This window comes from Lepidothrix coronata, unplaced genomic scaffold (genome assembly GCF_001604755.1).
Source record: "Lepidothrix coronata isolate B3197 unplaced genomic scaffold, Lepidothrix_coronata-1.0 Scaffold70, whole genome shotgun sequence".
Classification (NCBI taxonomy): Eukaryota; Metazoa; Chordata; class Aves; order Passeriformes; family Pipridae; genus Lepidothrix; species Lepidothrix coronata.
The window spans coordinates 283,169-305,648 of NW_016690250.1; the positions used below are offsets into that span (position 1 = coordinate 283,169).

Genomic DNA, 22,480 nt, shown 5'->3' on the forward strand with positions numbered 1-22,480 from the left:
TGAGGGGAAGCAGGGGGCAACTACTGATCTCTTTATTCTCGTGACCAGTGACAGCACTTAAGGAAATGGCATGAAGATGAGTCAGGGGAGATTTAGGTTGGATATCAGGAAAAAGTTTTTCATCCAGAGGGTGGTTGGGCACTGGAACAGGCTCCCCAGGGAAGTGTTCACACCACCAAGCCTGACAGAGTTCAAGAAGCCTTTGGACAATAGTCTCAGGCACATGCTGTGATTCTTGTGGCTGTCCTGTGTAGAGCCAGGAATTGGACTTGATGATCCTGATGGGTCCCTTCCAACTCAGCATATTCTATGAGTAGAGCATGGAAGTATGGGGAGAGGGAATGTAAATTTAATCATTACTGTGAGGGTGGTAAGGCCCTGAAACAGGTTGCCGAGAGAAGTTGGGGCTGCCCCTGGAAGTGTTGAAGGCCAAGTTGGATGGGGCTTTGAGCAATCTGGTCTAGTGAAAGGTGCCCATGGCAGGGGAAATGGAACTAGGTGATCTTTAAGGTCCCTTCCAACCCAAATCATTCTGTGATTCTATGATAAATGCAGTTTAATTCAGCTTGAGAGTGGATTTTTGTAGGATGTAAATGGTTACTCTCAAAGAGGAGGCTACAGTAATTTTTTAAATGTGGTAAGACTTATTTTCAGAAACAAGTGTTTCCAAAATGTAAAGATTAAAATACTCCCTGGGAAATCTAATTCAGATACTCAGCATGGAAAATTGAACCCAGGTGCTAAAATTGGAATAACTGAAAAATTGAGTTTGCTAATAAGAAAGAGTATTCTACATATGAAGCAATAATTCTAACCTTCATTATAATGTACCCGCTCAAAATGTTGGACTGTCTATAGCTCTGTAGTTGACTGGTATTTTTAAGTGTGAGTCATCCTGTTGTTAATCAGCGACTAAAGCTGAAATTAATTTGAAGGTCTATTTTCTTTGACAAAATTTTATTTAATATTTTGTCTACACTGTAATTGTAGCATTATGAACTTCTTCATGGTGACCTTTTTGTTTTGTTACAATAGTAATACAGTGTATGACAACAGTTCTGTATCCTTAATTACCTGAGCAGAATTTTTATCTTCCTGTCAACTGTCTCTCACTTTTGGTTAGAATTTAGATTTAACTTATTCTGTGTATTTAAGAAATATTATTAACCTTGATGTTACTTTTTCTGTGATGGTGTTAAGACAATTGATTGCTCATTTTTTGAGCTTATCTGCATGCTTATGGTTTCTGCTACAGCATACTTTGTACTGCCATAGTTACTTCATAATGGTGCCTGGGCCCTGCTGTTACAGAGATTGCTTTGTACTTTTTTCCTTTTACCCCAGTGCACAGAGAGGGATTCTGGAGCTCTCTAGCTCTAGCGGGTGTTATATATATACTTGTCAGTGATAGATACACTACCATGCTGCTGTTCTTGTTTGACTGAAATATTTTAATAAGGGTGCCATATCATTACTCCACACGTGACATTCTTTCCAGAGCTCAGTGTACAGTGTGCATAGAAACATCATAGAGTGGGCATCTGTGCCCAGCATTCCAGCAGTGAGGTACAAACAGCTTCTACTTTGGTCACTTATTGATTGACATTGAGATTTGGGGCACTGTGACTTACAGTGTTATTTCCAGTTGAGTTACTTGTTATTAGCTGGACACTTACTACAAATTAAAATCTTAATGCCCTTAATTGCTACATAAATATTTTCTATTCAAAAAACATTGAGAGAATGATCTATGCAGCATTTAGTAATTTGGTCTGCTTCTAAAGTGTTATGGTTTGGTAGGATGTATTCTTCAGACTTTATGTATCAGCTCTAAATATGGAACCTGTGCTTCCTGAAAGCAGGCAAACAGTTTTTATTATTAACGGACAAAAATCTTTGTTAGAAAATTGTGAAATGAGTCCTATGTTCTGTAGGAAGATGGCAAAAAATTTACTATACACTGTGTTCCTGATTCTAATAATTTGGAAAACACAAGAGTTGATTAAAAAGTAATAATGTTTTGTATTTAACCTGAGATTATTGATCTTTTTATATCTAGGGGGATTTTGAGCTAGTCAGGTATTAATTTTTTAAGATTTAGGAGAATGATGCCAAACTTCATTCAGAGTCAGTGAAAAGAAATGCATGTTTCCAGAGTATGATAAAAGAGGATAGAAGATTTATTTAGAATTAAATTAATGACCATCTGAGTGCCAGATCTCTCTCAAATGGTCATAAAGACTAGACTCACATGCTTCAAAATTAGCTCTTAATATTACATTATTTTAACCTAAATTTTTCCTGGATTTTCCTGGAGGAATTCTTGGGTGAAACTTGCAGATTTTCTAACACTGAAGTCATTTATTAAAAACTCATTGTCATGTGAAACTTACCTTTCACTGCTTTTTTTTGAGATATAAGCGCAGAACGGCAGTGAACAGGATTCTAGGAACATCAGATGTTGGAGTTGCCTTGAATAAAACTGAGATGACCCAACTATATATCAGTCTGACACAAACAACTTCCCTACCATAGCTTCTGGTTTCTACAGCTCATAGATTTGATTAATATCCCAGCCTACTTTCAGCTCTATCTGGAGAGGCTCTCATCTGATTCTTATGATCTCACAGGTGTATTGGGTTTGGGTGGCTGGGTTTTGGTAGCATGGGTGGCTCCTGTGAGAAGCTGCCAGAAGCTTCCCCCATGTCTGGCAGAGCCAATGTCAGGTAGTTCCAGGATGGATCTGCTGCAGGCCAAGGCTGAACCAATCAGAGCAGGTATCTGGGATAACATATTTAAGAAGGGAAAAAAAGTTACTGCACAGATGCAATTGCAGCCGGAGAAGAGCAGAGTGAGAATGTGTGAGAGGAACAACTCTGCAGACACCAAGGTCAGTGGAGAAGGAGGGGGAGGAGTGCTCCAGACTCCAGAACTGAGGTTCCCCTGCAGCCTGTGATGAAGACCATGGTGAAGCAGCTGTGCCCTTGTAGACCATGGAGGTCAGTTCGGGTGTAGAGATTCACCTGCAGCCTCTAGAGGAGATCCATGCTGGAGCAGGTGAATGCCTGAAAGAGGGCTGTGAATCCATGGGAAATCCATGCTGGGAGGATCAATCCTGGCAGGGACCTGCAAACCTGGGGAGAGGAGCCCACGCTGGAGCATGTTTTCCTAGTAGGACTTGTGGCCCTGTGGGGGACCCAGTGTGGAGCAGGCTGTGCCTGAAGGACTGCACCTCATGGAACAGTGACCCATGTTGCTGCAGTTAGTGAAGAATGTTGCCTGTGGGGTGGACTCGCATTGGAGAAGTTTGTGGAGAACTGTCTTCTGTGGGAAGGACCCCACCTTGGAGCAGGGGAAGGACTCCTCTCCCTGAGGTTGAAGCAGCAGCACAAACATGGGATGAACTGACCATAACCCCCACTCCCATCTTCCTGCACTGCTCAGGGGAAGGAGGTAGAACTCAGAACTGAATGGGGGGCTGGGGGAAGATGTTTTTTAGTATTTATTTTATTTCTCATTATCCTGCTCTGATTTTGTTAGTAATAAAATTCGGTTAATATCCCCAATTTGAGTTTGTTTTTCCTGTGATGGTATTTGGTGAGTGATCTTGCCGAGTCCTTAACTCATGAACCTTTCACTGTATTTTCTCTCCCCCGTTCCACCTGTGGAGGGGACTGATAGAGCAGCTTTGGTGGGTGCCTGGTATCCAACCACAGTCAACCTACTACAGTCTTTTCTGGGTCTCCAGATATACGTTCAATTCTACATGTCTCTGTCAGAATGAATAATTTTTTTTCTTTTTTTTGCTGCTATTGTAAAGCAGCTTCTACAAGAGACTGGACATGTGCTTTCTATGGAGTACTTTTACAGTTTTCTGCAGTTTTGTTCTGTGTCTGCTTTGATTTAGATGGAGCTACTTCTTAAATTGTTGTGTTCTCTGAAGCAACGTATTTTTTTCAAATTGCCGCTTCTGTCTTTCTTTTATTGCAAAGAAAAGTTTGTTAATGCTTTAGAAGGATAACTAAATGTTTACCATGTTACAGACTGAGGGAAGTGGAGCCATTGTGTGGGGAAAAGTGGATGGAGAAGGTTAAACAGGGGTTCCCTTATCAAATTTTCTTTGAGGTTATAGTCTGGAGTAAAATCTTTTGCTTTTCTAAAACAAGCTGGAGTCCTGAGCTTCAGCAAAATACTTAAGGGCCAGCCTGCCATCCATTCTTCCAGTTGTCTTGTAGTTCCAGCTGTAAAGAAACACTGGAGTTTAAATTCTAAGCGTATCTCCTGGTTTGGGAATTTGCCACATTTGTACACCAAAATGTTGTGGGTTTTTTCTTTAAAAAAAAAACAAAACAAAGCAAAACCTTAGGAAATTGGATACAAAGACCACATTGAAAATACAGAGTTAAATTGCAAGATTAGACACTTGAAAATTGGGTGTTTTAATTTGTCTTCTGCTCCTACGTGACCTCTTCTTTCTGAATGTGCTAAGGAATATAGTAGTTATCTCCACACCCTAAGAGAATATAATAAAGAATAGTAACATATGTATTTTTATGGGTTCTTTTTTAAGCAACAAACAGCATTCTAGGTAAACTTTTCTGTATTGACATACTCTAATTTGCCATTTGTCTCAATCTATTGCACTGAGACAAGGCAGTTGAGTTAGTATGAGTGCATTGTGATAACTCTAGCAAGCCAAGTCATTTCAAATTAAAACATTCTTCTGCTTTTTTCCCCTCTGGGACCAAAATGAAGTGTTATTTCATGACTTCATTGGTAGGATTTTACAGTGTTGGCAGGTGATTATATAACCTCAAGATTTTCTTGTACAAAATGGATTGGTTTTTCAGTCAGAACAACTCCTTTCTTTGTTACTTTTCATTTGAGTAGGTTTATAGTTGCAGGACTTTGATCTTTCTCAAAAAGATTCAGATTTTCCATCTAATATGGATGAACAAAATTATATCAACTATCTGGAATAGATTTTAAAGTGTCAATAATATTCTGATTTTTTTTCCACAATAAGCATGCTCAATTCTTAGAAGAGTTTTTCTTATCTGAAGTGAACTAGTAGATTATAATTCTGCATACAGACTTTGTACTACTGACTGTCTCAGTTGATTCTTAAACAGTTTCTTTTCCAGGGTTTTCTGTATTACCTTTCCTGCCTGTTGACAGATAGTTTCCTCCCTTGCACACAACATTGCTGATTGTTCATATTTTACAGTATATTGCATTGTTTCTTGATAACGTTAGAGAATTAATTTTTATGAACAAATGCCTGAGGTGTGAAAGACTATGATGCAAATGGCTTTCAAATCTTGTTATATTCATAAAGAGGAAAAGGCTCTCCCTAATATATCTTAGGGATAGATCTAAAGACCTAGTTGAGAAATCAGAATTAGCTGCTGCTTTTGCAGTATAATGTGATTTTGTCTTTCAGTATTTTATCATTGATGCATATCTACTAAAAAACAATATTTTCCATACTATTGTACCCTGAAAGTGATGCTACTTAGAAATTGTCTGTCCAGATAACCTTTAGAAATCTCTTCCCATAGGACCAAATGAGCTCTACTCTTCTAAACAAACACTAGTTCTAGCTGCGGACCTTCCCTACACCCGAGCCACATATGGATAGGTACGGCTGTTTCTGAACTTCCTGAACAACAAGACAAGGAGCAATGGCCATAAACTAAAACACAAGAAGTTCCACCTCAGTATGAGGAAGAACTTCTTTACATTGAGGGTGGCAGAGCACTGGAACACGTTACCCAGGGAAGTTGTGGGGTCTCCGTCTCTGGTGTCATTGAAAACCCACCTATACACATTCTCTTCCTGTGTTACCTACTCTAGGTGACCCTGTCTTGGCAGGGGGATTGGACGAGATGATCTCCAGAGGTCCCTTCCAACCCTAAGGATTCTGTGATTCTGTAACCAACAGACTAACTTTCTAGCTTGAGCACTAGAAGAAGAATTTTTGTACTAAGAGTCAGGCTCACCAATAGGCTTGTTTTTCCTTGACCCTCTTGCTTGAATCCTTACAAGCAGTACACAGGTTTTTCCCAAACTAGTTGTTTGGAAATATGACAGTACAATTGTAGAGATGTCAGATGAACATTCCAGAGTTGGCAAACCATGCACCCTGCTATGATTCCTTGCATCTTTTGCTCTCACTGATAACTTATATGACAACTGAAACATTTTCCATGAAATACCAAGCTCCCTTTCTGCTACCATCATGATTTATGCAAAACGAGTAATATCCCAGCTATGTGGCATCTCTCATTTACTTATACAACCTTGCCATCTTCTTACTCTTAACATTCTTGCCCACAATCTGAGAAGTCTTAAGACTTTTAACCAATTAATTTCATATTGTCCTATGCCGTTCTCCATTGTCGAAGCCCTTAATTCAGAAGCAGTTTCCAATTGCTCTACAAAACTTCAGAATATTGTGTCTGTAGAATATTCTCATTTACTGTCACACCAACAGTATTCTTGTATAAGAACTTTAATAAAGATGTCTCTATTAAATATGCTTAGTATTAAGATAAAAATTTCCTCCTTAATTCTCTGTTTAATCTCTCTTGTGTTTTTTGTTTGTTAGTGCATTCTTCCTATGTAAAAATGCTAACTGCAAACTTGGGAAGGAATATAGTCTTAGTAGTGGTTTCAGGCTTGAGATTATTGAGTTTGTAATGTTCACTACTATAGAGTGATGCTGTAAGAAATCTGAGGGCTATTTTGGCATGCTGTCTAACTGTTTAGCATTGTTTTTAAACTCTCCTACACATGAAATCAGCCAAATGTGCCAACACATGGATCTGAGTGATGCCAACAATGCACAAGGTATTTGAAGATTCACAGTGGTGTCTAGTGCTGTGAACATGTTACTTATACACCACCTATTGAGAATGAGAACTCAATGCTGTTTGCTTCCCATTAGAAAAAAAAGAAACTTGCTTAAATTAAGAGGAGGCCTGGGGAAAAAAATATAAGTTATACTACTAGCATAACATAAATGTCTAAATACAAATTAGAGTTTTTCTACTTATTATTCAATAACCTAGTTACAGTTGAGTGTGAAGAAAGCTGCACATTTCTTTACTTCTTAAAATATTGTTTGATATAAGCACTTCAGTACTTTGACTAAATTTAATCAAAGCCTTGGAAGTAATATAGCATGGGCAGGTGTGAAGTGTCTTGTGTAATATTTATCTGAACAAACTGTTTTTTTACTTCTGGAGTATATACAAAAATGGTTTGCAAATGTATTAAAGATTTTAAAATAAATAATATTCTTTCAAAATGAACAAAGTAAGGAAGTGGATCTGGTTAATTTTACTTTGTTCATCCTTATCTTTGCAACTAATGGGTTTTTATTCTGTGAGGCTCTTAAGCAGTTTTTGTTTGCTGCAGGCAGAATTCCCAGAGCTCAGGAGTGTGGGTGTTATCAAAAGCATTTAGAAGGATCTTCTCTTTTCTGAATTCTGTGTTCAAATTCCCAAAAGTTGTTATGCTGTCCTAGTAAATATGTTTCTGTTGCAGTTCTTATAGTTCATAAATGAATTCATTGCAATTGTGCCAGTGTTGGGTGGTAGACAATGTGGTGTCATATCATCTTGATTTTTTTTTTTTCCTTTTCATTTTTTGAAGTGCCTGTATGGTAATTAAGTGCATTGTGGTTAAGTATGGCAGAATCAATTCTGCAGTTAATGAAATAGGCCATTGGAGACTGTGGCTCACTGTCTCAAATTAGACTAGTGTGATAACAACATGTGGTGTTTGGCTACTGTTCAGTTGATGTGTTTTCTCAGTTTAATACCGAGACAGAAAGGAATCATTGCAGCTATGTTGTTGTAGTTGCCGATTTTCTTTACAATCTTCTTTGCTCACTCCTGGCTACCTCAGTTTAATTTTGCAGTGCTGCCATAGCAGCACCTTCAGGTGTTCTGAAGTTGGGCTGGGCTCAGCTGTAGTTTCTGTGTTGCTAAGTGTTTGCCAATGGAAAGCCAGTTTATTGGGGCAGGCCTGTGGCAGAGAAGTGTTTCATACCTGTTTTCTTTGCAGTCCCTATAGTCTGTTGAAGAGGTCTGATGTTTCAGAACATTGTTGGACAAAGTAGACACTCTTCTATCTCTTGTAGTGTCTGACACTATCTTCCTACACAACCTCAGGAAAATTTAAAATTATTCTGTGGGTGTAGTGAAGCTAAAAACACCCAAGGGAATTACTTGGGCAGCATATCACTTTTAGCTTCAGTGACTAGGACCCACATACCATTTTAATAACACGAGAAGTATCCAACAAAAGAGATGAGTGGTGAAGAGGTAAAACCACAATCCACTGGTTTCACTGTACATATAGTTGGTGTTATGAAGTTTTAACGCTCTTAAAATATCATCTGTCATCTCTTCAGTTGTACAGTCAGAATCACAGAGGATCATCAAGTCCAATCCTTAGCCCTGCACAGGAACATCCCCAAGAGTCACACCCTGTGCCTGAGAGTATCATCCAAGCGCTTCTTCAACTCTGTCAGCTTGAAGCTGTGATCATTTCCCAGGGGACCCTGTTCCAGCACCCAACCACCCTCTGGGCGAAGAACCATTTTTAATATCCAACCTAAACCTCCCCTGACACAATTTCAGGCCATTCCCTCAAGTTCTGTCACTGGTCACCACAGAGAAGAGATCAGTGTCTGTCCCTCCTCTTCCCCTTGTGAGGAAGTTGTAACTGCAGTGAGGTCTGCCCTCAGTCTTCTGCAGACTGAACAGACCAAGTGATCTCAGCCGCTCCTCATAGGGCTTCCCCTCAAGGCCCTTCATCATTTTCATTACCCTCCTGTGGACACTCTAATAGCTTAATATCTTTCTTATATTGTGGTGCCCAAAACTGCACACAGTATTCCAGGTAAGGCCACAGCAGTGCAGAGCAGAGCGGGACAATCCACTCCTCGACCGAATGGCAGTACTTTGCCTGATGCCCCCCAGGACACGGTTGGCCCTCCTGGCTGCCAGGGCACTGCTGACTCATCTTCAACTTGCCATCAACCAGGACCCCCAGGTCCCTTTCCATGGCACTGCTTTCCAGCATCTCATTCCCCAGTCTGGATGTACATCCAGGGTTGTGCCATTCCAGTGCAGAATCTGGCACTTTCCCTTGTTGAACTTCGTTATTGGAGATTGCCCCGTCCTCTAATTTGTCGAGGTCTCTCTGCAGGGCCTCCCTTCCTTCAAGGGAGTCAACAGCTCCTCCCAGTTTTGTGTTATCTGCAAACTTGCTTAGTATCTCTTCCAGTCCTGCATCCAAGTAATTTATGAAGATGTTGAAGAGCACGGGGCCCAAAATGGAGCCCTGTGGAACCCCACTAGTGACAGGTCATCAGTCTGATGTTACCCCATTCACTATTACCCTCTGTGCTTGACCCGTGAGCCAATTGTTCACCCACCCCATGATGTGTTTATCCAGCTGTGTGCTGGACATTTTGTCCAGAAGGATCCTGTTGGAGACAGTATCAAAAGCTTTACTGAACTCTGAAAAGATGACATCAACTGGCTTCCCTTGATCAACTAGGTGGGTTATCTTGTCGTAGAAGGAAATCAGCTTGGATAAGCAGGACTTCCCTCTCATGAAGCTGTGCTGGCTGTGACTGATGACAGTGTTGTCTTTCAGATGTTTTTCCATACTTCCCAGAATAATTTTCTCCATAACTTTACCGGGTCCTGAAGTGAGACTGACAGGGCTGTGGTTTCTGGGGTCCTCCTTCTTGCCCTTCTTGAAAATTAGGGCAACATTTGCCAGCTTCCAGTCAGCTGAGACCTCTCCAGATTCCCAAGACGACTCAAAAATCATTGAAAGTGTTTTCATGATGACATCAGCCAGCTCTTTGAAGATTCTTCAGCTAATCCCATCAGGTCCCACAGAATTGTAGGGATCCAGCTGGAGCAGCAGATCTGACACAATTTCAGGGTTGACTGTGAGTGATTGTTCTTGCTGTTATGGTCCTCCAGCTCAGGGCACTGAGACCCTCCTGGTCCATCATCCGTGTTGAAAACAGAGGCAAAGAAAGCGTTAAACATCTCTGCCTTGTGTCTGTGCTTGTTTGTGAGGTGACCATCCTCATCCTGTAACAGGCTGAAGATACTTCTACACTGCCTGTTGGCATTAGTGTATTTGAAAAAACTCTTCATTGTCGCCAAGATTTCTGGCAGCCTCAACTCCGGTTGAGCTTTGGCTGCACAGATTTTCTCCTTACAGTGTCAAGTAGTGCTTCCTCAATACTCCCTCGGGGAGTATTCCATTCTCCTTTGTTTGTATAAGAAGCCTATCACAATGCACATACCTTTTTCTTTTGTGTAGTACATCATGCTCTTTTGAAGTTTAGAGGAGATAGCTTTCTTTAAGTAAATTCTTCAGTTCTTTCGTTGTCAACAGTGCTATTTTTTTACACCTTGTTAATAGCTTCATTTTAGTAGACTGAAATATACTATTGGCAAGTTGAATTCATGTCGCTGTAGGCCTTCATCTAGTAAAGGGTGGGATTTAAGCAGTGGAACCTCTGCATTTGACTGTGCTGAAAAGCTTTGTAAATGCTGCTGGTTGCCTCTCTTTGTGATGAATTAATCTGCCTGATTCAGCCAGTTTTCAAATATTAGACATCAAAAACTTCTCTAAGTCTCAATCCACTCTTACTGTTTGACCTAATGTGTGACTGATGAATGAGCAAAACTGCCTCTCAATCTACTTGCTGATAGGTAATGCCTCAAAAGAGGGAGACGCCCTTAACATCTTTGGGTGAGAACATAAGAACGGCCACACTGCGTTGGATCATTGGCTTTAGCAGCAGCTTTTTGTCATGTGTGGTGAAAAAGAGTAAATCCAGGCTAAGTGTATGTGGCATGTCCTTGAGAATTCCCCAGCTGTTTTCAGATCAGGGGCATTTCCGGAGCAGGGTGTGATACCTGTCTATTCAGCAATCCTAAATAGGTCTCTCTTCTAAGCTTTTATCTTCTTTCCCCTAGAGCCTCTGTAAGATTTCTCATCCTCTGTACAGCATGGCTGACTGCCTTTTGTGTCAAGATCTGCTTTTGTTTATTCTCAGTCTGATTTCAAGCAGTTTACTTGATTCCTTCTAGTTCTTCTATTGGAAAAGGTAACCATTGGTTCCTCGGTATTCTTCTCATGGCATTGAATCACCTCTTTTCCAGGCTGGAATTTTTTAACTTAATCAGATACTAGCGTAATAGACAGAGTTTGAAGGATGCCGAGTTTGAAACCAAACACCATTGAAAGCTCAACAAAACACCAATATTTATTACAAAGAAGTGACCAAACTAAACAAGAGAAAGAGAAAACAATGAGGGAATATGACACCCTACTCACTCAGGTGTCATTTATGAGGTTATCTTACCAACTCTGAATGCCAAAAATGCTTCTCTGCAGCAGCTCTGTTTTTCAGAGGGTTGGCAGGCTCACACATAGCAGGTGTCCCCGCTAAAGACAATGTGGTCCTTCGTGTGAAGCAAGCTCCCTCCAAAAATGAGCTATCTGCTTTTTATACAATTAACTGATTACGTCTACGTAGACAGGTGTGGCCAGCACCGCCCAGCTAGAGGCTCTCAGTCCCACCCCCTGGTTATGCAAGTGGCATTACTTCTGCGCATGTGTGGGTACTTTGGAATTCCCCACCCGCATGCCAAGTATGCCTCAGGGGTCTTTCTTAATTGAGTCGGTGGGTTTACTTCATCCTCCTCAATCTCTCCTTCAAGTAACCTTGAAAGGCGATTAGCCAATCGTAGAACACCAATTAAATATATTTATACAAGAGTCTCCCTCCAAGGAAAAAGTTCTCATTTTATCAGTGCTTGTTTGATCATACCTTGGTGGGGAAAGGGTACACTCTCACAGGTGGCTGGGCCAAACACAGACCAAAAGTATCAACATCCCTGATACAGCTGGTCAAATGGAAGCTGTGCAGGATGCTTGATAAAGCTCGTTGCTCTCCTCTGAAGCTTTTCCAGGTCTAGTATATGTTTTGTGAGGTGAGGGTAAAAGACTTATATGCAATAGGCAAAACGTAGATTTCTGCATGGGCATAGGGTTGATTTCTGTTTTGTTCTCTCTTGCCTAAGAATTTCTAAGTTTCGATTACCTTCTTTTTTTTTTTTTTTGGTACTATTGCTAAGCGCAGGGATGATTTTTTGTTAAACTCATGCTAATTTTTATAGCCACCATTTTAGAAGCCAACTGCTTATCTAATACAATCCTTGGTTTATCACAGTTTATCACTCTCTGCCCAGGCCTTTACTACCAAAGCCTCAATGGACTTTCTAGCTGCACTGCTCTTGCCCTTTTCCAGTTCTCTAGTATGTTAAAGAGTCCACACTGAGGTGCTCCACTGGGATCATGACTCCCTGCGAAAACTGTCCCCGTCTCTTCTTGCTCACCATTTTATGTATTCAGTCACTTATTCAGGCAAAGATCTCTCCTCTTTTCTCTCCTGCTTAGTTTCCCTTCCAGGCATTTAAAGGCCTCTGTCAAAAGCTTACTCTTCACCATTAGGTTGCATCTATTCCTTTAATATGTATAAAAACAATTATGTTTTTTTGTGTGTGTATGCCAAAACCAAATTAGAAATTAGCATCTCCTTGGACATGTGCAACATTCTCAGCTACTGATGAAATAACTTGGCCTCCCAGGGCCACGGGGTACCAGCTATGTGAATAGGCAACAAATGTACACAAAGACCATTTTATATAAAAATTACAGAATGTTAGGACACCTTTCGAAGTGTCCATCTGTATTTTCAGAAGCTCTCATACCTGGCACTTAATCATGTACCTTGTCAGGGTTAGATTTCAACCAAGGAGTAGGTCTATAGAATTTGAGGGAATAATTAAATGAATATCATCGTGGTCTGTTAGTTTGGAAGGGTTTTGTTTGTTAGAGCTGAAGGAAAAGGCAAAGGATAAATGAGCATGGTCAAATGCAGACTACTAAAAATAAAATGAAGAGATGGTTTTATAGAGGCATTTGTTCCAGAGGAGATAGCTGATGGAGGGTAGAGCACAGCTGCTGCTGAAGACTACTGTGACAGATGACTGCAACATTAACACAAGCTTGGTTAGTCAAGTCATTCTTTTATTTTGCAAATTGTTAGTGCTTGTTTACTTTTTTAGGTTTTTATCAGTAGAGGATATGAACAAACCAAAGAAAAATACCTGGTTTTATTACTTTGCCTTTGTATAAAACAGTTTAATAAATATGGGGATGGGAATTAAGGGCCATACTTCAGCAAAATTGTGCTGTATTCTTAATGGACAGCAAGATTTATAATTATAATGGAAAATAGGATTGTTTTAAAGGATGCGAAGGTTGTATAGTTCAAACTCTCATAAAATTGGCCAGATATGAAAGGTATCTAGTGCAAACCTTCATAAAATGAACCATTTAAAATTTCAGCATCAGATTCCTCACATAATAAGTATGGCTTTCGAGTTATGATGCAGAATGGAAGTAATTGCCACAGTTTATTATTGCTTGGAACATTTGGATGTCAGTGTCTAATGACATTCACATCACATTATAAATGGCTTCTTAGGAAGCTAATTATAATAACGACTAAGATTGTTGCTCAAGTTCTGGTAGATTAAGCCTTGCTGTACAACTATTTGGTTGGAGTTTGTATGAACTGAGCTGGGAACTTGTCTCGATGGTATTGTATAAAGTATGTTTTTAAAAATAAGTCCCTTACAGGTGTCCAAGCTTTGATCAAGGTTTTTCCTAGGGGAAAAAAAAATTACAGGAAGCTTTGTCTCTGTGAGTGAAATGTATTGTGATAGTTAAAATGCTAGTTCAAGAGCTAAGTGACTTTTATTCCAATTTTATTTTGGGCTTGCTTTTGATATCACTTGCTAAAATCATCAAAGGACGTGAACAATAGGCTTATGCATTCATTGGGAAGCATTAAAGCAATTTAAGCCAAAATTTGCAAATGTGACTCATCCTTTTCTGTGCTTGACTGGAAATGCTGGAAAAAAAAAATCTAGTTTTAGTTATGCTGCTTCCTTTATTTTCCAAAAGGCAGGCCTGCTTATGAGTGACTGTTGTTAGGACAGACTGTATGTTACTGGAGTGTTATGCAGTGCTTTGCATGGCACTGTTCTTACAATTCAGTTTTCTTGCTTCTGCCATAAAATAAAAAGTAATTTGATATTCAGGACCACCTGCAATGACTTATTAATTTTAAAATATTGGAATTAACAAGGTTACTGTAGCAGTAGTAGTTCAGTTAATTTTTTTTATTCCAATACAGGTTTGCACATGGAAATTGTAGAATTATTTTGTTTCTATAATACTACTTGAACAAATTTTGAAATAGGTCTTTTTAGTGATGACTCAGCAACTCATTAGCAGTAGCATGATACAGTCTTCCTTTTTCCACGTGTCTTAATTTATGTTCATACATCTAAGCAGAGATTTGGGGAAGACACATTACACTATTAAAGTGACTGTGCAAACATGAATTACATTTAATGAAGGTTTAAACAAGGATATAACTTATTAGCAACAAATACTTTTTAAAAAAAATTTACTTTTAAGTTTTTATTTTGACTTGAAACGAAGACCCTGTGCCTTGTTACAATAAAGAAAATTACTTTGTTTTTGGTGGAATACCCACTATACAATCAGGAAAAAATATTACATCCTTAGGTTCTCTAAACCTAGTTTTTACTTCAATTTTCATTACTTATTCAGGGCTGTGTAATTATGTATCACTGTCTGACATTGACATACTAAAAGCAACACCAAAGGTTCAGTGAAATTTGCTTTGCTAACAGTAATATGTGTCTCTTAAGTACTGGGAATGAAATTGTATAATTTGCTGCACAGTTTTTGCTTTAACTATATATTCTCTTAAACTATGAATGATAGCTGACCTTTTCGTTTTATAGGATTCGTTTTAGTTGCTTGGTATATGCTTAAAACCAATATTTAGGTAGACTTCATTGGGCAGATGAGTTACTGCAGGCTCAGTTATCAGTGACTGATGTTATGTGACATTTTCTCTGGGAATTTATATAGAACTTTTTCAGAAGAATCATGTAATGAGCCTCTTAATCATGCTTCACGCAATTGGTATTGATGGATATGTTTTTCAGTGTGCAAGAGACTCCAGAGGACGTGGCTGATGATTGATTTAGGATAGATAGGCTTAAATTGGGAGGGAAACAAAGCTAGTTATGAGAAGAACAAAGCACATTTTTACATGCTGTAAAGAAACATTCACATATTAAATTGGTTATTTGGATAAGTATACATTGCACATCTAGAACACAGTTGATATTTAATGTGGACATTGTTATCTGTCTAAGCAGTATTTTGACTCCTATTCATACATTCTGAATATTTTCTTTTTTGTTGCAGTAGGTGAAAAGAAGAAAGAAAAAATTATATTGCTTACACAATGAAGGATTATATTTTCTTAACATGAAGTTAAGAAAACCTAAAGGTTAATTCAGGAGTAATGCAACAAAGTAGATTAAATAGATTATGTTTTATTTATTTAATACTACTGTTACACAAACAGGGAATTGCTATTTTTAATACAAACTGCAAAGTGTAATGTTTTGTCATGAAAAAGTTTATAGTCCAAATAGATAATCTCAGGACTGGATACTTAGAAGTTTGAGTGACCTGTATACAGATAAGTTTAGATCCCAAATCAGAAAGAGTGCATGACTGAGCTCTTCCATTGATGCCAGTAATATTTCTCACAGGCTGAAAATTACACATGAAATAAAAAAAAAAATCTTAATTTTAAAAAATAAAATAATCTATTTTAATTTATGGTAAAATTTTTTTTTCCCCCATAACATTTGACCAGGGTGCTTACAATATAGTTGATAATAAGAAGGAAAAGTAGGAGTGAGTTTTTAATACAGAGCTCTGTGGTGACTTAGAGGTGAGAAAGCTCACGTGCACTGAACTTAACTTGCTCTTAGTTCATCTTGACTTCCTGGGTGTTTGTCTCTTTGCCTGTGGTGCAATGAAAGGAATTACAAGAATGCTGGTTCACCCTGTGCCAACTTTCCACTCTCCTTATCTGGTAGTGATTGTGAGGAAGTGCAGAAAATGCTTCTGCACTTTACAGTAGAGAATGTGTTATATTCCTGGACAACCACCCAAGAACAACAGCTGAAGGTAAAGGCAGGCTCTTGCACATCAGTTGCGAAAGCTTTCCACTGCCAGTCAGTTGAGGATGAAAGATGGCAGGCTAAGCCAAGGGGCGAGATGGACTGAGTTGAGGTATTTGCACTGTATTTTGTAAAACAAGCTTGGCCTTGCTGAAACTCTATGAACATCATGTGAATGCAGCTTTTTATGGAGGTGATTCTAAAGTATCCCAGACCTTTAATATTGTGCTTGCTGCCTGCTCTTAAGTCTGACGTTGAACAAGAGTTTATGAAGGTTAAAGCTATGCATTGTTGGGGAGTTCCAAATGTTCATTTTGTGTTGTGGTGGACTTGGATCTAGGGCTGTTGGTAATTACTAAGGTAATGTTTGAGAAAACAGAGGGAGGAAATTTGGAAATGTTGCTGTTTGGGTTACTGTATTGCTGTAGTAAGCTCAGCTTACTTGCTGGTTTTTGAAAGTTTAGATTCCTTTTGAAAGTTGCATTTAAAATTGAATCAAACAAAAATGGATAATGATGAATATCTGTTCACAATCTTGCTGAGGGAACTTGGAGATACTTTAGATGTTACTACTACGCGCTGGAACCATGTACTTTACTCCTCGAAGAGTCAGGGTATTTCTTGAAGGCAGTAATTTAAATAGTCATTTATTTGCTCATCTCCCATTTGGAACATATCAGAAAAGCTGACTGGTGGCTGATGTAGTTGAAGTAATGGATGAGCATAAGAAGATCAAGATAGGCAAACTGAAGGCATTTTGTGTGGATTCAGCCTCTCATCATTTGCAATCTATAATTTTTTTCTTTAAAGAGCCACTCACCTAAGGATTTTTAATCTAGAAATGACTTCATGCGAGTTGAGAAAAGTAAGAGAAAACTTTGCTTCCTGTGACAAATTACTGTGTGCAAGAACCAAACTTACAGGTGCAAACATTTCTAAGATTATTATTGCTGTCATTGTAGCTTTCATTCAACATCTTCAGGAAGTTCTTCTGTCCTTGTAAAATGAATACACACAAAAGACACAGTTCACACATCTCTTCAACTTTAATTCCTCAGTTTGCTCAACCCTTTACTCTTAAGATTAAAGTTTTCGCCTGTTTTAAGCATCTAGGCTAAGCTAAGTGTTTAGACTTCTTTTACAGTCAGAGTAAAAAAGAATACCTTATCCCACTAATGTCTCTATCTTGGAGTCTAAACATGCCTATTTCTATCTATTGATCTGTCTATCTAGTGATATAAAACACTTTTACTTACTTTTGTTATACAGCTACCTAACTTCAGATACTGTCATTGCAGGCCCTGATGACAATTTCCTTTCATTTTCTCTCAAGTTTCCAGGTATTTTACCAATTTTCCTTCTACTTGGTACTTACCCAATGTATCATATTATTGGTCATTTAATGATTTTAATAATTCCCTTAAATATCTCTTAAGCGTTAAACTAGTTTTATGCAGATTTAAATTAGAATCCAGTGGTTACCTCAGTGTTCAAATATTAAGTTTTTTCAAAACTTTCAGCAGAAAACTTATAGAAGTTCAATAATAAGAATTCCAGCTCATAGCAGTAAGTTACTTAGGATTTCAGTCGCTGCATTTTTTTGACAGCATAATCATTTGTTCTTTTTATATCCGTTTTCCTGTCTCCTGACACTGTGTATGTTTTGGTTCTGTTTCTTGCCTTTAAAAGGCCACTAGGCTGGGTGGAATTCACTGACAGTTTGCTTGTGTAAACTATCCTACAACTTGGTTTAAGTTGTTTTGTGATTTACTGTTTGCTGTGACTGACATGGCTGTAAGACTGATATGTTCAAATGAGGAAAAGCTCATTACTCTCATGGGTATGGAACATCGGAGTAAGTAAGAAAATAACTCAAAGGCAAGGATCAATTCTGGATCTCACCATTGTAACAGTGAGCAATTTGTATTTTGGGGAATTTGAATATCATCTTATGTGTCTGTTACCCTGGTGCCTGTTCTTCCAGTTATATGTTGTGAAGGAGTCTATATATATATTACTGCAGTGCTGCCTGACTGATAAAATCAATGTATCCAGACATTTGAACAGTAATACATTATTCTAATTTGATAGTATTTTACAGCTGTCTTGCATTTTGCTTTTGAAAGCTAAGCAACAGCATGTTGCAATGCTGAGCATGGGAAGTTAGACACAAAGACTGTGCTAAGCATCTTTTACTTGGGCTCCTCTGCCTGGTTACATCAGATCTCATCACATCTGGGCCTCTACACCCTGTGGTTTTGTGCCACTCAGTTCTGAGCTCTTGTCTTTTGTGTTCTGTGTTTGCAGAAGAAAACATTTTATAAAGGTACCTTTGGCTGCTGAGGGCAAAGTTGTGAAACTACAAGTGCGCTCTGTATTAAATGCCCACCAACTTGCCACATTACTTTAAAGTCAAGTTTTCAAGAGTCTGAGAATTTTTTTTTGTTTGAATATTTTTATCCAAGAATTGTGTGTTTTGTTTTCTTTTTCCTTTGGGTATAGTTCTGTAGCTTTGTTTCTGATTCAGCCCAAGATTAGAAGAAGAATGGAGGGTTGATTCCTCCCTTCCTCCAAAAAGAGGAGCTAATAAAGTGTCAGTGAGCACCACAAAACTAAGGCCATCCAAATTTGTAGCATCTGAAACAAGGGTGACCTCAGGTGGAATTCTACAAATACAATATATCCATTTGTGACAGCATGTTGAGACTTGAATTTTGGAGCAGCTGCCACAGAATGGCAAGTGGATTGTATTTACTTTTCATTGAGGGATTTGCTTTACTTATGTAAAATCTTAACTGAAATAACAGAATTTAAAGAATCAATTTATTTACCACAACGTTGGCTAATTATACGATTGGATGGCAGAACAAGATCTGGATGTTTAAAGGAACTGGAAGAAAAGATAAGTCGTTACATCACTGGGTTTTATTATAAAAGGAATCTTTGGTTAACATTGGCAATTTGTACTGCCCGCTCTCATGAAGGTCTTGAAGGGGAAATGAGCCATTTTCAAAGAGATTTTATTTTGTCCAAGTGGAAATGTTTTAAAATAAAGTATAATGGCATTGTCAAATGAAGTCAATAACTAACATGATTAAGATTTCATGCTTAACCAAATTTGGTAACTTTTCTGGTAAATTTGACTTATAATTGTGCACTTGTCCAAATATTTTGTATTTACTTTGTTTTTCCTGTCTTGTTACTTCTGCATCCACCTGAGACATTTTTCTTATTGCCTTGTTTTTAACATACCCAGGGGAAAAATAAAGTAGGCTACTAGCCTTGCATTAAAAGCATGACTGAGCTTAAATGCTATTTAAGCTCACAAAACCTCAGAGTGTTTTCAGAGATGCATCTTAAATTAGAGTTTGACAGCCCAACCATAACTCATTCTCCAGGTATTGGTGAAGTCTCAAACTATGATTTAATGATTCACATTTTTTTACAGTTAAAACTACAATATTCAAGTACCGTAGAGCAAATTAAAAACTGAGTTTGAATTCAATTTCTGCCTGTTAGAACAGATTTTTTTCATGCTGGATTAAACCTTAAAACTACAAGGCTGAGAAGGAAATTTGCCTGCTGGTGAAGGCAGTATGGATCACTGAGCAGTACTAAGTTCATCTAAGTGGCGGACTACTTTCCTGAAGGCTAATCCAGTTCAGCTGAATGTGAACTGTCTGAGGACCATTGCAGACCTTATCTTTCAATCTGATTCTTTGGCCTTGCCTCCTGAAAATAGGTGTAGTTCATACTTAGTATCAAAAATCTTCATAGAATACTTGAGGGTATTATTTGAGAAAATGAAGTCTGAATAGCAGATGGCATCACATCTACGATGGAATGACTACCTCAGTGGACAAGGGAAGGGCTACAGATGTCATCTATCTGAACTTCTGTAAAGCCTTTGACATGGTCCCCCACAACATCATTCTCTCTAAAGTAGAAGGAGATGGATTCAGTGAGTGGACTGCTGGATGGATAAGACAGTGAGTCAATGGCTCAGAGTCCTTGATGGACATCAGTGACGAGTAGTGTCTCTCAGGGGTCCATATGGAGACCAGTGTTATTTAATATCTTCATCAATGACACAGATAGAGGGATCGAGTGCAGCCTTGGGAAATTTGCAGATGACACCGAGCTGAGTGCTGCAGTTGACACACCTGAGTGATAGGATGCCATCCAGAGGGGCCTGGACAATCTTGAGGAGTGGGCCCAGAGCATCTCATGAGGTTTAACTAGAGCAAGTGCAAGATGATGCACCTGTTTCAAGCCCTGGTTTCAATACAGGATGGGAGATGAACAGATGTAGAGCAGCCCTGCTGAGGTGGAAGAGCAGCTGAACATGAGCCAGCAATGTGCACTTGCAGCCCATAAAGGCCATTGTGTCCTGGTCTGCATCAAAAGCAGTGTGGCCAGCAGGATGAGGGAGGTGATTCTGCCCCTCTACTCTGCTCTGGTGAGACCCCACCTATAGTGCTGCATCCAGCTCTGGGCTCCCCAGCATGGGAAGGACACTGACCTGTTGGAGCGAGTCCAGAAGAGGACCACCAGGTTGATCAGAGGGATGGAGCACCTCTCATATGAAGAAAGGCTGAGAGAATTACGTTTGCTCAGCCTGCAAATAAAAGGCTTTGGGGTGACCTAATTGTGGCCTTCTGTTATGTAGACAGAGCCTACAAGAAAGCTGGAGAGGGACTTTTGACAAGGGCATGTAGTGATAGAACAAGAGGGAAGGCTTTCAGTTTAACTGAAAGAGGGTAGGTTTAGGTTAGACGTTGAGAAGAAATTCTTTACTGTGAGGGTGGTGAGGCACTGGAACAGGTTGCTCAGAGAAGTGTTTAAGGCCAGGTGTGATGGGGCTTTCAGCTAGTCTAGTGGAAAGTGTCTCTGCCTACAGCAGGGAGTTGGAACTAAATGATCTTTACAATCCCTTTCAATCCATATGTACCAGGGTGAATTTATGCTGATACTTTTGGTCTTTTTATTTATGCTGATACTTTTGATACTTTGGCCCTGCCACCTGTGAAAACTTTGCTCTTTCCCTTGCCAAGTTATGGGAAAACAAGCACTGATAAACGGGAAAGTTGTCCTTGAAGAGAGCTTCTTGTATAAGCTGTTTTAATTGGTATTCTGTGATTGGCTAGTTGTCCTTCAAGGTCGCTCGAAGGAGAGATTGAGGAGGAGGAGGATGAAGGACACCCCCAGACTCATTTGGAAAAGACCCCCCTGAGTGCAGTACGCAGGCACAGGGAAAGCCACGCGTGCGCAGAAGAGATGCACTTACATAACTGGGAGGTGGGACTGAGGGCCTCTGGCTGGGCAGTGCTGGCCACACCTGGGAGGTTGTGGCCACTCAATTAATTTTATAAAAAGCAGATAGCGCTTTCTTGCAGGAGAGCTAACTTCACGCCAAGGATAACGTTGCCTTTTGGCGGGGACGCCTGCCAGTTTGTAAACTTACTGACTCTCCAAGGATGCAGCTTCTGCCATGGGTACTTATAGGCATGCTAGGTCGGTAAGATAACTTTATGGGCAACAGCTGGGTAACTGGGGAGGTCGTGCTGGGGGCTTATTTCTCTCCTCCTCCCTCCCTTTTGGGTTTGTTCATTTTGTTGGCCACCTCTTGGTAATAAATATTGGTTTTTGTTAAGCTTTTAACGGTGTCTTGGTTTCAAGTTTGGTTTTGGTCTTGGTTTTGGGTTTGGTCTTGGTTTCAGTATGGTTTTGAACCCTCCCTAATACACCATACCATTCTATAATTCTGTGCAAAGCCGTAGTCTTGTTGCTTACTGGCAGCTGCAGTTCTGATAGCCCGTTGCACCCTATGTCTGTAGTGGAAAATAAGGTGAATGAGGGCTTGTTTTCTGGCCCTGAAAGGGACTGGCATAGCATGACTTGTGACAATATGGCTAAACATCTGCAAACGGGCTGGCTTTATCTAGGCTGCCTGTTTGGAACAGCTATGGCTTGAGTTATCCCCAGGACCATAATCTGGGCATTGCCTGGGAGAATGCTAGTTGGCAAGGATCAGAGCTCTTCTGGAGGCTGTGTTTGTTAAACGCTCTGGATGATTATGAACAGTGACTGAGCTAGTGGCCTGATCCTTCTGCGTTTCCTGTTAGGTGTAGTAATAAAGCTTGTGTAAAGACAGTGTTGGAACCTGCGTTAAAATAATCTCCTAAACATAAAGTTAGTAAGTCTACACAGAAGAGGTCATATAGAAATGATGCCTGATCTACAGATGAGATTCAGTTAAGTGTTTCTCTGTTTCTCTGTTA

At 39.4% G+C, this 22,480-nt stretch overlaps 1 protein-coding gene across 4 annotated transcripts in view; it reads left to right on the forward strand.

Annotated features, from left to right (window-relative positions):
- KLHL32 (kelch like family member 32) overlaps positions 1–22,480 on the forward strand; it is a 120,263-nt gene that overhangs the window by 25,227 nt on the left and 72,556 nt on the right. Inside the window, exon 2 of one of the 4 annotated variants that reach the window (XM_017818733.1) lies at positions 5,562–5,641. The exons of the other annotated variants lie outside the window; for them this stretch is intronic. The gene's annotated coding sequence lies outside the window, so the exon portion shown is untranslated. The remainder of the gene's footprint in view (positions 1–5,561; positions 5,642–22,480) is intronic. 4 annotated transcript variants of the gene reach the window in all.